Below are 16,154 nucleotides of genomic sequence, written 5' to 3' on the forward strand. Positions count from 1 at the left end.
AAAGGAATGAGGCCCAAGTGCGCTAGACAGGGTCTAGAACAAAGGACAGAGTCATTACTAGAGGAGCTAAGAAAGGTGCTGTCTAAGCTACAATTAAGTTTTCTGATTGAGAGGCAAATAGAACTTGACAGAAGGGGCTTGATAATAATCTGGTGGGCTTTAGGCCTTGTAAGTTAAGAGGCCCAGACCTATCTATCTCTTCGCATGGGGTACATCCTAAGGGAGGTGTGAACCACCTGAGGGAAGGCACTCTGTTGACTTTCATTACTTGGCTGGCCTGGGAGGAGAGCTGGCCAGGTAAAGGCAGGTGGCATCTCTAACAAGAAATTTACAGTTCTGCCTGCAATGTTGCTGACCCTGCTTGGCTGTCCCCTCTTCTGCAGTGGTCACTTTGGAAGTTGGGCTGAGTGAAGGGCTTTTCAGCTTGGAGCCAATAAGATCTGTGGCTCTGACCTGGGCATCCTTCGACTCCAGGGCAGGTCCATTTCCAGTGATCCAACTCTTGGCAGAGCTGCCAGGGCTCTTCACAAGCTGACTTCTGCTGAAGCCCAGGCTTACCACATTGAAAGCCACTGCAGTGGACTGGCCTGTTGGGTCTCCTTGAGGGCAGATCACTGTACAGATCAGCCATTAATAGGCCTGCCACCCATTGCTTCTGATGCCGAGCTTTCTTTTCCTCCTGGTTTTGTTAAAGCAGACCAGAGGATGCAAGTCAAGGGAGTGCCCATGTCCCATCTCTAATCTTCGGTGGCCTGAACTACAAGTCTATAGTCACAGGCATGTTCTGTAGTAGTTTTTCTAAGGTAGACAAGGCCCATGAGGAAAATTATATTCTCACTTTAAAACTTTCTTTCCCTTTGGTCTGAAAGAGAGGTTTTTTCTACTTACTGTTTACATCACTGATGGCGAAGTAAATCTAGCTATGAGATTATTATTTAAGCTCTTATTTTGGCTATGCTATTACAGAAAAATGTTAGCCATCTCTTTTATAAGGTCTAAAGATTAAATTGTGCATCCTACAGATTCCTTCATAATAAAATTAGTTACCTACCTTGAAGAGAATAGAGAAATGAAAGAACAAGTTGGGCTTAGAATAGAGAAATGAGGGAGCAAGTCCTAGATCGCTTGCTGACAATAGCAATATCACATGAATACTTAGCAAACTGTTTCAACCATTAGATAACAACTTAAGCAAACATTTACCAGAAGGTCCAATGCCTTCTATAAATTTTAAGAATCATGTATTTGAAAATACCTCTTAAATATCTAACATGGTGTAGTTTGTTTAACCAGTAAACTTAAGCACAACCATATAAAATGTTTTTAGTTTCTTTCTACCAACAAGTATAAAACATATGATACAGAGATTCAGGTCACATGAATTAAAATGTATCTTTGATTGATTTTAGCTGCTTAAATTTATGGACAATCTTATCTATAAGCCATTTAAAATAAAACTCTTAATAAAATTTTCCCATGTGGACATACAATATGTACACATCTATAACATAACATAATAGACCAATATAGCAATTTTAATAATAGCTTTTAAAATCTTGAACTCTTTTTGTAGATTGCCAATTGATTTGAATTGCTTTTTGTTTTTAGTAACCTCAGTTAACCATACTTTCTCTCAGTTGGTACTGTTAATACATTATTGGCTTCATCTGTTTACAGAGCCATGCCAAAGTACTGAATACAATAGAAGTGACTGGAAAAAGTCCATAGGAACCTATAGGAGGACAGCTAAACCCAGAACCAACAACGCTTTAGTTTTATGAGCAGCAAATCATATATAACTGTGGATGACAAAAGACTTTAAGTTACCATGTTTAAAATTATAAACTCATCAGCCAACAAGAGGCACTTGCTTACTTCACAGTATTTTTGAAAGTCCCATGTATTTCTACAAATTAAGGGTTTTGTGCAAATCTATGCTCCCTGGAAACTTCGAGGGCAAAGATGTTTGGGGATGCATTCTTCAAACTTGCAGAAGAGTTTCTGCATAGAGAACTGAATTTTTATTTTAATTTTTTTTGACAGGCGGAATGGATAGTGAGAGAGAGAGAGACAGAGAGAAAGGTCTTCCTTTTTGCCGTTGGTTCACCCCAATGGCCGCTGCGGCCGGCGCATCTCGCTGATCCGAAGCCAGGAGCCAGGTGCTTCCTCCTGGTCTCCCATGCGGGTGCAGGGCCCAAGGACTTGGGCCATCCTCCACTGCCTTCCCGTGCCATAGCAGAGAGCTGGCCTGGAAGAGGGGCAACTGGGATAGAGTCTCGCGCCCCAACTGGGACTAGAACCTGGTGTGCTCGCGCCGCAAGGCGGAGGATTTGCCTGTTAAGCCACGGCGCCGGCCAGAGAACTGTATTTTGAAGAAGCAATTTTTTTATTCTTTGCATGAAAGTAGGGTGGGCAAGAAAGAAGTTGAAAGCCAGAGTATTCCACATGCAGGCGAAAAGAATATGTATTCTACAGCTGTCAACTTTTTTCGCCAACAGCCATTTGGTAGAACATAACATATAATATCATTTGTGGGCCACACGACATTATCAACTTAAAAATTTGCCTAATATAGATTTATTAAATTTTGAGTCCTATTTGCAGTTGCCTTTCTGAGCCATGCCAAATGATTTTGTGTGTGTAATAGGACTAACAGGCCAGATATTCCCCAATCTTGTAAGATAGGATGTTCTGCAAGTGTTCATTGAGTCCATTGGTCTAGAGTATGGCTTAAATCCGATATTTCTTTGTTGGTTTTCTTTCTAGAAAATTGCAGTAAGTGTGGTTTTGAAGTTCCCATACAACATTGTAGAACAAACCTTTTCAAGGGTGCACGGGACATTCTTTAGGATAGATCATATGTTAGGCCACCAAACAGGTCTTAATATTTTTGATGATATCAAAATCATATCAAGTATTTTCTCAGGTCATGATAGTATGAAACTAGGAATCAGAATGCAGTGACTTTAGAAACCTTATGAGTACATGGCAATTAAGTCACATGTTTCTGAACAGCCAATAGGTCATTGAAGAAATCAAAAAGGAATTAAAAATAACTTTTTAATAAATAAAAATGACAACACAACGTGCCAAAGCAGTTCTAAGATATATGTTTACAGAAATAAACACCTATATCAAAAAGAAGAAATAATGTAAATATAAAACTTATGTCACACTTCCAAGAAGTGTAAAAACTAAACCCAAAAGTAGTAAAAGAAAGGTAGTAAACATCAGAAGAGAAATAAATGAAATAGAGACTAGCAAACAACATAAAACTAAGGATTAGGTTTTAAAAAAGATAACCAATTAAATAAACTTTTCATAGATTATTTAAAAAGTGATTCAAAAGAATATTCAGAGATGACACTACAACCAGTACCATAGAAACACGAAGTATCAAAAGAGACTATTATGAATAATTGTATGCCAAAAATTGCATAAAACATGAAAATAAATATACAGATATATAAAATATATGATTGAATAATGAATAAATAGGAGATCTAGACAGCTAAATAATGAGTGAAGAAATTGAATCAGTAATAAAACGTATTAGAGTGCCTGAGATAGGGTCCCAGTTCCACTTTCCGATTCCAGCTTCCTCTTGGTGTACATCCTCATAGGTAGCAGGTGATTGCTAATCATGTGGGAAACCTGGATTGAATTCCTGGTTCCTGTATTTCACTTGACCCAGCCTTGAATCTTTCAGGCCCTGGGGAATAAAACACTAGATGGGAGATCTCTGTCTGCTCTTCTCCCTCTCTTTCTTTTCCCCTTTGGATGGAAGGAAGGAAAGCAGTCAGGCAAGAAGGAAGCAAATCAATCAGTCATATATGAGCTAGTAATCCTACTTTTGGGTATTTGTAAAAAAAAATGAAATCATTATGTTGAAGAGATAAAATCACTCATATGTTCATTGCAACATTACTCATGATAGCCAAGATACAAAATCAACTAGAGTCTATCAGTGGTAAATACGTAAGTAAAATTTGTTGTATGTGCCAAATTCAATGCTATTCAGCCATTAAGATGAAATCCTGTCATTTGAAATAATGTAGATGTAACTAAAAGAAATAACTTTTTGAAAAGATTTTATTCATTTATTTGAGAAGTTGAGTTACAGAGAAAGGGAGAGATAGAAAAGCATTCCATCCACTGGTTCAATCCCCAAATGGCTGCAACAGCCAGAGCTGGGCCAATCCAAAGCCAAGAGCCAGGAGTTTCTTCTGAGTCTCTCATGTGGGTGCAGCTGCCCAAGCACCTGAGCCATTTTCTACTGCTTTCCCAGGCTATAGCAGGGAGTTGTATTATAAGAGGAGCACCTAGGACATGAACCAGCACCTATCTGGGTTACCAGCACCACAGGCAGAGGCTTAGCCTACTACACCACAGCACTGGCCCCTAAAGAAATATTTTAAGTGGAATAAGCCAGACACAAAAAGACAAATACTGCATATTCTCATCCATTTGTGGAAGCTTAAAAAAATTCTGTCTCATAGAAAACAATGTAATAGTGATCACTAGAGACTAGGAAAAGCAGGGGGAGATAGAGGTTAGGTAATGTGTACCAAAAGAGTTACACTAGAAGAATTTGTTGTTGTCATCTACCACAATTATAGTATATAGTTACAGAGAAGAGGAGGGGGTGGTGCTGGAGAAGGATGAGGAAGAAGAGAGGGGAGAGAGAGAGAGAGAGAGAGAGAGAGAGAGAGAGAGAGAGAGATTTTCCATCTTCTGGTTCACTCTCCAAATGTCTGTGATGGTCAGGGCTGGGCCAGGCTGAAGCCAGGAGCCAGGAGCTTCTTCTGGGTCTCCCATGTGGGTGCAGGGACCCGAGTACTTGGACCATCCTCTATTGCTTCCCCTGGCACATTAACAGACAGCTAAATTGGAAGTGAGCCGCTAGGTCTTGAACTGGCTCTCATATGGGATGCCAGCATTGCAGGTAGAGGCTTAACCTGCTATGCCACAATGCTGGCTACAATCAACCTTATCTGATCATTATGTATAGTCTACATGTATCAAATTATATTGCACCACCAAAATGTTATGTGTTAATTAAAAAAAAAATTAAAAAGGAAGACGATGAACCAGAAAGAATACTACAAGAGAGCAGTGTCTTGTAGTTTTTAATCAAAGAGGTGTAATCTGTATACCACAATGCTGTTGAGTCAAGATGAATACTGATAATTGACTGTTGGCTTTTTCATTAAGAAGCTTTCCTTAATAATAATTTTACCAAATAATTTTAAGTTCCCTTTATATACAGGAAAAAGATACATCCAAGGAAAATGTTTTGTGATCGTAGAGGTGTGGTTTGGAGTGATGCACTGATAAGCCAAAGAGCATCAAGAATTGCCAGCTAACCACCAGAAGCATAGAATCAGAGAGGCTGGGGACATATTGCCCCTCAGAGACTTTAGAATGAAATAAGTCTGCTGAGACCTTGATTTTAGAATTCTGGTCTCCATAACTGTGATATGATATATTTCTCTTGTTTTAAGTCACACAGTTTGTGGTAATTCGTTACGGCAACCCTAGGAAGCCAATAGAAGTCATCATACAAAATAAATCCAACATCATGGATATTTTTGGAAATACAAGCATAAATTTGCCAATGTCTGCCTGGCCATTCATTAGTAACAGAGAAGAGCCCATTATTTCCTTTAATTGCAACAATTTAGAAAATACCTTTCATCAGAAACAACAGGATTCATTGTGTAAGTCCAGGGTATTATGAAAATGCTTTAGGGGAGAGAATTATCCTGCAAGGGAAGCAGGATACACAGAAGACTCATAGAATGGCAAATGCCCGAAATAGTACTCTGGCCTCAGAATCAACCCTGGGGGCATTCGGATCTGGCAAAAAGGCCCACGAGAGTTTCGCAGGCATGGAAAGCCAAGGCACTATGGCAAAAACGACCTGAATGAAAGATCTCAGTGAATGAGATCCCAGCAGAAAGAACGAGCCATCAAAGGAGGAGGCACCTTTCTCTGAAGGGCGGAAGGAACCTCCACTGTGATATGGCCTTGACTAAATAAGTTCAGAGTTGGTGAACTCAAGATGCTTCCATAGCCTTGACAGCTCATGGCAAGAGCCTCGAGTGATTACTGATGTCATAAATAAGAGTGTCAATTGTTAAATCAACAACGGGAGTCACTGTGCACCTGCTCCCCATGTAGGATCTCTGTCCTTAATGTGTTGTACTGTGAGAATTAACGGTAAAACTACTAGTCGAACAGTACTCTATATCTTGTGTGGGTGCAGTCTGTTGAACTCTTTGCTTAGTATTTACTAAGTTGATCTTCTGTATATAAAGATAATTTAAAATGAATCTTGATGAAGAGTGGGATGGGAGAGGGAGTGGGAGGTGGGATGGCCGCAGGTGGGAGGGAGGTTATGGGGGAAAAAGCCACAACAATGCAAAAGTTGTACTTTGTAAATTTACATTTATTAAATAAAAAAGAATAAAAAAGAGCAAAAAAAGAGTTCAACAATAGTATGAAGAAAAAAACACTTCCTCAACAGTAGAGAATAGTGCTGTTTCTACATTGACTCTACTATGGTATAGCATCATGTACTTTCTGAACAACTTCATTGTACACTTGCTTAAGAATGAGAGTTAATAAAAATATTAACATACCAATATCATAAAAAAAAGAAAATGCTTTAGAACATAGTTTCTCAGTGTGGTTCTCAAAACAGCAGGATCAGTGGAAACTGGGAAGTCCTTAGACAATTCTTGGTCTCTACTAAGCCAATTGAGTCAGAACCTGATCCAAAAGTCCATGGCTTACAAACTCTCTAAAGGATTTCTGTGCCTGCTAAGATTTGAGAACCACATATCTTTCTCCATGGTACCAGGCAACTTCTAACTGATTTTCTTTCCTCCTTGTTGCCACAAGGATTCTTTACCTTGTATTAAGCAATCCTAGTGAAACCAGCAGGGTCCATTTTGTGTTTTCCTATCTGTCTTTTCTAAGGCTTGGAACATACAAAAATGATTTTGTGGTCCAGCTTGAATAGAAGAATTTCCATTAATTAATTTGAGTTCTCCCAATAACTCAGTACAGCATGAAGATTCCCTTATATACCTCTCTGTTATTTCTCTGCCCAACCCTGGAAAATTATTGAACAGTAGTGGGATATTAGGCCCAATAAGAATTAACTCAAAGAGTGAATTGCGACAAGACTGCCACCATTCCCGAACATCTATGTATCATGGTGCAAGCTTCCCTTATGTTTGCTCAATAATATCAGATATAACACTATATTTCCTGGACTCAAATTTTGGCTCTACTATACACAAAATCTGTAATCTTGGTCAAGTGACTTCTTTGTGCTTCTAGTTAACTTCAATTAACTTTCAAAACATGAGGACAATAATACACTCATTTCATAGGATATTGAAAGGATTAAAAGACCTGACGTTGCCGGTGCCACAGCTCAATAGGCTAATCCTCTGCCTGCGGCGCCGGCACACCAGGTTCTAGTCCCGGTTGGGGCGCCGGATTCTGTCCTGGTTGCTCCTCTTCCAGGCCAGCTCTCTGCTGTGGCCCAGGAGTGCAGTGGAGGATGGTCCAAGTCCTTGGGCCCTGCATCCGCATGGGAGACCAGGAGGAAGCACCTGGCTCCTGGCTTCGGATCAGCGCGGTGCGCCGGCCACAGCGTGCCGGCCACAGTGTGCCGGCCACAGTGGTCACTGGGGGGGAACCAATGGAAAAAGAAAACTTTTCTCTCTCTCTCTCTCGCTGTCCACTCTGCCTGTCAAAAAAAAAAAAAAAAAAGGATTAAAAGACCAATACATGTTAAACCATTAGAATGCTCTCTCACATGTAACTACATAAGCTAATCTTAATGATGTGTTTGTTGTTTGTCATCATCCTAATCATCACACTTTAACTCCTTCGTTCCACACTGATAATCTGAATATGTTTTTTCAATTTTTAAAAGATTTCATTTTTATTTGAGAGTGTTTATATATATATATACACACACACACACACACACACACACACATATATATATATATATATATATATGTAGAGAGAGAGGAAGAGAGAGACTGAATCTGAATATTTAGTCAACCTACAAGGTGATTTGGTTTGAACATGATGTCTCTCCTGAAGTCATGCATGGCTTTAAATCCCAAACTCATGAGGTAATGGTACTAAAAGAGGAAATCAACTGCAGTGTCTTGGTCCTTAGGTCATTGGGAGTATACTCTTGGAAAGTAACTCTAGGAAGAGGATTGCTTCTAAAAGCTAAGTTGGGCCCAGCTGTTCTCTCTCTATTCTGTCTCACCATGTAATCCTCCGTACACACTCCACCATTGCCATCCGCCATCTTCAACCTCCAACATTGTGAGGTAAAGAAGCCTCTCTTTCCATTGTAAGTAGCTTGTCCAGGTGTTTTATTGAAGTCATGAAAATCAGACCAACACACTAAGATTCAACCTTCAAATAAGCTGTTTCAGGGGTTAGTTATAGTTACTGGGTGGATATTAGAAAGGCTACTAGTAGATGTGATTAGGCATTCTTTGTTGACTAATTGGTGCTTATCAAAATTAACCTCCTACCCTCTCAAAGACACTAGGAGATAGGTGCACCATCTCTTTTGGTAACCATCTGTCTCTCTCTCTCTCTCTCTTTCTGCTTTTAAAATAAATATATTAAGAAAAAAACTCTCTGATTCTACAATGTTTGTTATGCTGTAGTGATACTCAACTGTTTTTCAGGCTTTATTTTCCAGATACATTCATTAGTTTTCTAAGTCTTTATTCCATGGTCATGTTAGATGTAATACATTTGTGCAGTTCTTTGAAACTTTAAAAAAGGAAAAAAAAAGTTCAAATTTTTATCAATGAATCTTGATAATTGAATAGAAGCAGCAACAAAAAAGATGTAATTTTTTTAAGTCCCTGAAGCAGGACACTAATCCTACTGTTATAACATTTTTGTTTCAGATTGTAGTATTTTTTGGGTATAGTGTTGAATATTTGATGGTTAATTAATGAGTTACTTTTTTTTTCACAATCTCCTCTCAAATTGACAAGAATTTGAAGGAAGTTTCTTTTTTTTATTTTTATTTTTTTTATTTTTGACAGGCAGAGTGGACAGTGAGAGAGAGACAGAGAGAAAGGTCTTCCTTTTGCCGTTGGTTCACCCTCCAATGGCTGCCGCAGTAGGCGCGCTGCGGCCGGTGCACCGCGCTGATCCAATGGCAGGAGCCAGGTGCTTCTCCTGGTCTCCCATGGGGTGCAGAGCCCAAACACTTGGGCCATCCTCCACTGCACTCCCTGGCCACAGCAGAGAGCTGGCCTGGAAGAGGGGCAACCGGGACAGGATCAGTGCCCCGACCGGGACTAGAACCCGGTGTGCCGGCGCCGCAAGGTGGAGGATTAGCCTAGTGAGCCGCAGCACCGGCCTGAAGGAAGTTTCTATCACCATAAATATGCATGAAATTAGTACAGTGTTTATAAATATTAAAGTCTGTATAATCTGTGTTATGGAAGAACTGAAGAGAAATAAGCAACTTGTCTTCAGGTTTGTTTAGTATTTTTTGTAGGCTAGTTGCCATTATGACTATTATTGGAAATGTATATCTGCACTGGATATAACTTTTTATTTTGCTTCTTTCTTTCTATTTCTAAATGCTGAGTCATGCTACAAATTTTGGATTGAATTCAAATCTGAGGATCTTTGACAATGTTGCTAAGATGTTATCCCAGTATATTATCTTTAATGAAACAAGTACAGAGAGCTGATTGATTTATAGAGCAATTTTTTTTGCATTGTTTCCTGTCTTGATTATATAGAAATAGGTTTTCATTCTCATGATTTTGAGAGGACCATTTTATTTTTAAGCTGTTTATTTTGAAATCTGATATTTTACTTGGCAACAGGATTATGATTTTAAACACAATTTTACTAAAAATTTTTATACAATTCCTCTGAAACTTAGAAAGTTTTTTGCCATGTATTCTCTAAACATGACATTTAACTAAAATGTACTTCCTTTTGCCTGACTGCCTCCTCTGTAAAGAACAAAGATGAATTTTCTATTGTCCAGTCTGATCTAAATTGATATGGCCATCTTAAGCAATTCTTCCAGACTAACAAAATTTCCTTATCATAGGTATGTTTTGTGTTGCATTTTAATTTTAACTTTAAACTATAGTATAATTTTAAATAGGCATTATTCCCAGAATAGAATTATAGCAGCTATGCTTTTATGCAACCTGTTCTTTACACGGTTGGGATTTTTAACAATGAATATGGGGCTAGCATGAAGCTTTAAAGTATAATGCTACACTTTGGAAAGGCAAGCTAATTCTCTTCTTTGTATTTGTGGAATATGTTTTGTCTACAACAACACATTGAATTAATATTAAAATTAATAAAAACTTTAGCATTCCTTACACATCTAGGCTTTGGTCCTACTTACCTTTATATATTGGGTGAACCTAGCAAAGAGAGAATTTGAACCAAGGATTTGCTTTGTAACTGACTCTCAGGAGCTGATTTGGTTAATTCCTTGAAGTCAGTCAAAATCAGTTCAATGAAAACAGTGAAGTTAAAGGCATAACCTGTAATCAAGCACACTATCATAGTATAATCCTAATAGTGAACTTACTCCTTTATATCGGTTGGATTTGACATGCAGCTATATAGTATAACTCATGCATGTATGGAAAATCGTTGTTATTTCTATTTTTAGATTATAAGTGCAGCCAAGAAGGTTGGATGCCAAGTGTTTTACTTATGATTTAGCACAATAATCTTTTAAAACGTGTATGATTATCAATGTTTTATTATAAGAAAATAAGCCAAGGATTAACATTGTGGCTCAATGGGGTAAGCTACCATCTGTAATGCCTACATCCCATTTTGGAGCACTGGTTTGAGTCCTGACTGTTCTTCTGATCCAGTTCTCTGGTACTGCACCTGGGAAACTCAGGCCCTACCATCCATGTAGGAGACCTAGATGGAGTTCCAGGCTCCTGGCTTTAGCCTCAATTAGCCCCATTCACTGAGGTCATGTGTGGAGTAACACAGCAAATGAAAGATTCCCTCTCTTTCTCTCTGACTCTGTCTGTCTCTCTCTCTAACACTCTGCCTTTTAAATAAATAAAGTATTTTTTTCAAAAATAAAGTAAGTCCAGTGAAGTTAAAGGATTCCCTAATATCATATGTATAGAAAGTAACAGAGCCATGAAAATTCAAGTTTGATTCCAAAAACTGCACTCAGGTTTCCTATGCCACATCAGAGCTTTGGATATCTACTTTATCTCTGTAATTGAACCACTAGCATGTGAGTTTCTTATGTTTTCTGAGCATAAGAAAATATTAAAAAGTCTGTGAGTGATTTAAAATAAAAACATTTAAATCTATGTCATCATATAAAGATATAGCTTAGCATCATCCAAAAACCTTGTCAGAATGTTCTCAATTCTGGCAGTCTGAGTCACTGCCAAGAATAAAAATGTTAGTGCCAGGCTTGATCTAAGTATCACAGTATGTCCTCATGATCAAATTAATGGATAATGTCAAAATAGAAACTTTAATTCATCCTATGCACAATCACACCCTTTAGGGTCAGTAGTATCATTTGTTCTAGTCAATGGCATTCCAAGGTCCCCAAAATTTCACCTTTAACTGTATTTCTTGATAGCATGAAATTTCTTATTTTTGTTAAGTGAATGAGTATCTTTAAAACACCTACTTTTATCCATGAACTAGTCCATCAAATTTTATCTTTTTTTATTATTTGATACGTAGAGTTATAGACAGTGAGAGAGAGAGACAGAGAGAAAGGTCTTCCTTCCGTTGGTTCACCACCCAAATGGCCGCCACGGCTGGTGCTGCGCCGATCCGAAGCCAGGATCAAGTGCTTCCTCCTGGTCTCCCATGTGGGTGCAGGTGCCCAAGCACTTGGGCCATCCTTCACTGCCTTCCTGGGCCACAGCAGAGAGCTGGACTGGAAGAGGAGCAACCAGGACTAGAACTGGCACCCATATGGGATGCGGGTGCCGCAGGTGGAGGATTAGCCAAGTGAGCCATGGCACCGGTCCCCAAATTTTATCTTAAAAGGTGAAAACTTTCCTCTTGCTAGAATATACTTAGGGTATTTTTGAGAACAGATAACCTAGACTGCAGAAACAAATAAAATAATCTGTGCAACTTTCCTTTGGGAAGATAATTTTACTGCTTAGTAAGCATCTGAATGCATCATTGTTGAACTAAATGGACATCAATATATTTTTCTGAATTCTCAGAATTTTTTTAGAGGAACAGATATCATAAAGTACATAAGTTAATTATTTTGCAACTTATCACATTTCAAGACCCTTGTTTCTATGTGTAGTAGAGACATACAGCATTATGTGTCATTTATATATTTCCTAGTCACTGAGAATGATTTTATAATCATCATATTGTAGCTCTTCATTGTTTATATTTCTGAATTGCACCTAACATTTAACATTGTACTTGCTTTACATTTGTGTGCTTATTTGTCAAAGATCATTTTGTGAAACCTGCACATATTTGTTAGTTAAGTTTGGACTCAGTTGGTTGTGGGGCAGTTGACTGTGTGCTTTTGTGTGCAGAAAGCTATGATTTGTTGGATGAAGGTCATAGATTATCTTCTGTTTCATAAGAGGAAAGGTAATAAATATATTGTCATCAGACTCTAATTTAATATTATAAATGATTTGTTACTTTCATATCTGAACTTTAAAACACTTTCTGGAGAGTATTGAAAAGATAAAACTTGCTGTCAATTTTATGTAATAAAATGTATAAAAGTAGAAGACATCCAACTAATTGTATACATAGACATTTCTATTCAGCAATATGCTCCTAAATCACTGGGCTACTAATGTAAAAATTAAGAGAAGTAGAATGGCAGGAGTAGCACTAGAAACCCAGTGACTTGTACACTTATTCTCTTTGTCATATGTTACAGCCTAATCTCAGAACACATTCTTATTTCCCCAAATATAGGAAGACCAAACAAATCCTTTTTGTTAAGACTGGATGACATTTATTGAAACAAATGGATTGATGGATGTAAGTGTGTGTTCCTATGAAAGAAACTACTTAATTCAACAGTTACCTTCTTCTCTAGCAAACACTTTCTGCTGGTCTCTAATTGTTAACAAGTGTTCTGGCAATTTTATGGCAGTCATTGAACTACAGGGCACTAGCTCACTGAAGCATTTTATGTGATAATGCTACCTCTTGAAGATAAGTATTTCTCTCTTATTTAAAAAAGTCTTTGAACTTTAACAATCTAAAAAATACATTATGAGAGTAAAATACTGTATGAAAAGAATTCTAACATTCTACTGCGATTTGACATTTTAGTTGCTGATTAATGCTAAAATGAAAAAAAAAAAAAATCCTGCCCTGTATTCCACAAAGACAATATAGTGTCATTAGGCTCTAGTATAAAATTATAAATGATTCATTACTTTGATTTCTGAACTTTAAAAACAGTTTATGAAGTGAATTTAAAAGGAAGAACGTACTTTAAGAATTTATGTAATAAAGTTTATGAAAGTAGAAGAAATCCAACTAATTGTAAATATAGATGTTTCAATTCAGCAATATGCTGTTTAAAAGCTGGGCTCCTAATGTAAAAGAAGTCAAGGTAAGTAGGACGGTGGGGATAGCAGAAAGAACCAGTGAGTCCTGAACTTGCCCCTTTTTGTGATATAAACCAGCTCTTCCTCAGATAATGTTTTTCTCTTGATAAAATATTTATAACTTCTTAATAGTGTTTGTTGATACTTGCTGACACCTTTGGAGTAGAGACAAAAGACAATCTGGGGAAAAATGACAAAATCATCTCTCTCATTTGAAGGCTTTTAGGTAAGAAGTTACCAAAAAAGAGACATTTTGTCTTAAAACTGCTAATTCTGGAGATTGTTGTAAAATCGGATTTCGACAGTAAGGGCTATCTCAGACCTTTACAGATGATGAAATTGGTATTGTCAAGAAATGTGCTGACATAGTTTTCTAGTTATTAAATGCCAAGAAAACACTAAACCCTTCCACCGTCCACATTCTCATTGACTGCTTTCTAAAGAAAGCAATGGATGTGGAATTGCCACTCCACAGGGAGCACGCAGCACTGCAGAGGATCCAAGAATGGCCACATACTGTTCGTGATTACACTTGGGACAAAAAATGGCTATTTCGGGCCTAGCAACGATTTTGATTTCAACATCACCCTTCACATTGAACAATATCCCTGAGACTTGCTGCAAATAATTAAAGCAGGTCTTCCATTTAAGCTATGTTTCACTGCATGTGAGAATTATACCCCATAAGGTGCATGGTCTTTTTGCACAATATAGAGTTGGTATAGGGAAAATAAAGGAATGGTATGAACTCTTGGGGGTCTTTTGGGAGAGGAATCAAAATACCATGTGAACATTTTCGAAGGGAGGCAATTTGTTTTAATATTTAAAGGCATAGCTTTGAAATGAGGCAACTTGAATCTCAGTACCACTGTATTCTAATTTTTAAACTTGTGAAAGTTATTCTTTCTTAGTTTCAGTTTCCTTGTATGTGAAACAACCTTAAATAGATACCAGTTTCATACAAATGTAGTGAATAAAATGGAATTGTTAAACAAAACGCATGGCGCAGAGAAATGACTGTCAGCATTGTTATCCTTGTTGTTGTCATCATCATCAGTGAAAATTCATTTTCAATCCAGGATTCGAGAGAGGTAAATCCCATTTATTAAAATCTTATCTTGGGGGGCCAGTGCTGTGGCACACTTGGTTAATTCTCCGCCTGCGGCGCCCGCATCCCATATGGGCGCCGGGTTCTAGTCCCGGTTGCTCCTCTTCTGGTCCAGCTCTCTGCTGTGGCCCAGGAAGGCAGTGGAGGATGGCCCAAGTGCTTCGGCCCCTGCACCCACATGGGAGACCAGGAAGAAGCACCTGACTCCTGGCTTTGGATCAGTGCAGCACCGGCCGTAGTGGCCATTTGGGTGGTGAACCAACAGAAGGAAGACCTTTCTCTCTGTCTCTCTCTCTCTCACTAACTCTACCTGTCAAAAAAAAAAAAAAAATCTCATCTCGGGAGCTGGGGCTGTGGCATGGGGGTAAAGCTGCCACCTTCAATGCTGGCATCCAATATGGACCCTGGTTTGAGTCCCGGCTGCTCCACTTCCAAGCCATCTTTCTGCTGTGACCTGGGAAAGCAGTGGAAGATGGCCCAATAAAATAAAAATAAAAAATATCTGACACCCACATGGGAGACCCAGAAGAAGCTCCTGGCTTCTGGCTTTGGATCAGCCCAGCTCTGGCCATTGCAGCCATTTGTGCAGTGAACCAGTGGATGGAAGACTTCTTTCCCTTCTCTGCCTCTGCCTCACTGTAACTCTGCCTTTCAAATAAATAAAATCTTTTTTAAAAGATTTTTTTTTATTTGAAAGTCACAGTTACAAAGAGAGAGGAGAGGCAAAAAGAGAGAGAGAGAGAGAGAGAGAGAGAGAGAGAGGTCTTCTATCTGCTGGTTCACTCCCCAATTGGCCGCAATGGTCGGAGCTGCACCGATCCGAAGCCAGGAGCCTAGAGCTTCTTACAGGTCTCCCATGTGGGTGCAGGGGTCCAAGGACTTGGGCCATCCTCCAGTGCCTTCCCAGGCCACAGGAGAGAGCTGCACAGGACTAGAACCTGGCACCCATACGGGATGCTAGCGCCTCAGGCCAGTGCGTTAACCCACTGCACCACCGCACCTGCCCCCCAAAAAACAAAGTTTCTAAAAAAAATCTTATAAAGCACCAGAAAAATACTTTATTTTATGTTCCTCATTGTATGTGATATACAGATATATGAGGGTACTTCAAAAATTCATGGAACATGAAATTAAAATAATATTATTTTTGTGCAAAAAATTGAAAGCCATTTTGATGATGTGGCTTTTTAAAATTTAGGGAAGTGTGTACTACAAAAAATATTTATGATCTCAAAAAAATTTTACCAAAACAAACCTATCTTTTAATTTCATTTTCTACATTTTTTGAAATACATTCATATATTGATTTTTGATTTTGACTATCACAAACTAGTCAGATATTTTTAGTTTTTAAAGATTTATTTATTTGAAAGGCAGAGTTATAGAGAGACAGA

The 16,154-nt window shown here is 38.4% G+C and overlaps 1 long non-coding RNA gene across 2 annotated transcripts in view; it reads left to right on the plus strand.

The window, feature by feature from the left end:
* Window positions 1-16,154, plus strand: part of LOC133758344 (uncharacterized) — a 335,969-nt gene that overhangs the window by 277,114 nt on the left and 42,701 nt on the right. The gene's annotated exons all lie outside the window — the stretch shown is intronic.

This window comes from Lepus europaeus, chromosome 4 (assembly GCF_033115175.1).
Source record: "Lepus europaeus isolate LE1 chromosome 4, mLepTim1.pri, whole genome shotgun sequence".
NCBI classification, from domain to species: Eukaryota; Metazoa; Chordata; class Mammalia; order Lagomorpha; family Leporidae; genus Lepus; species Lepus europaeus.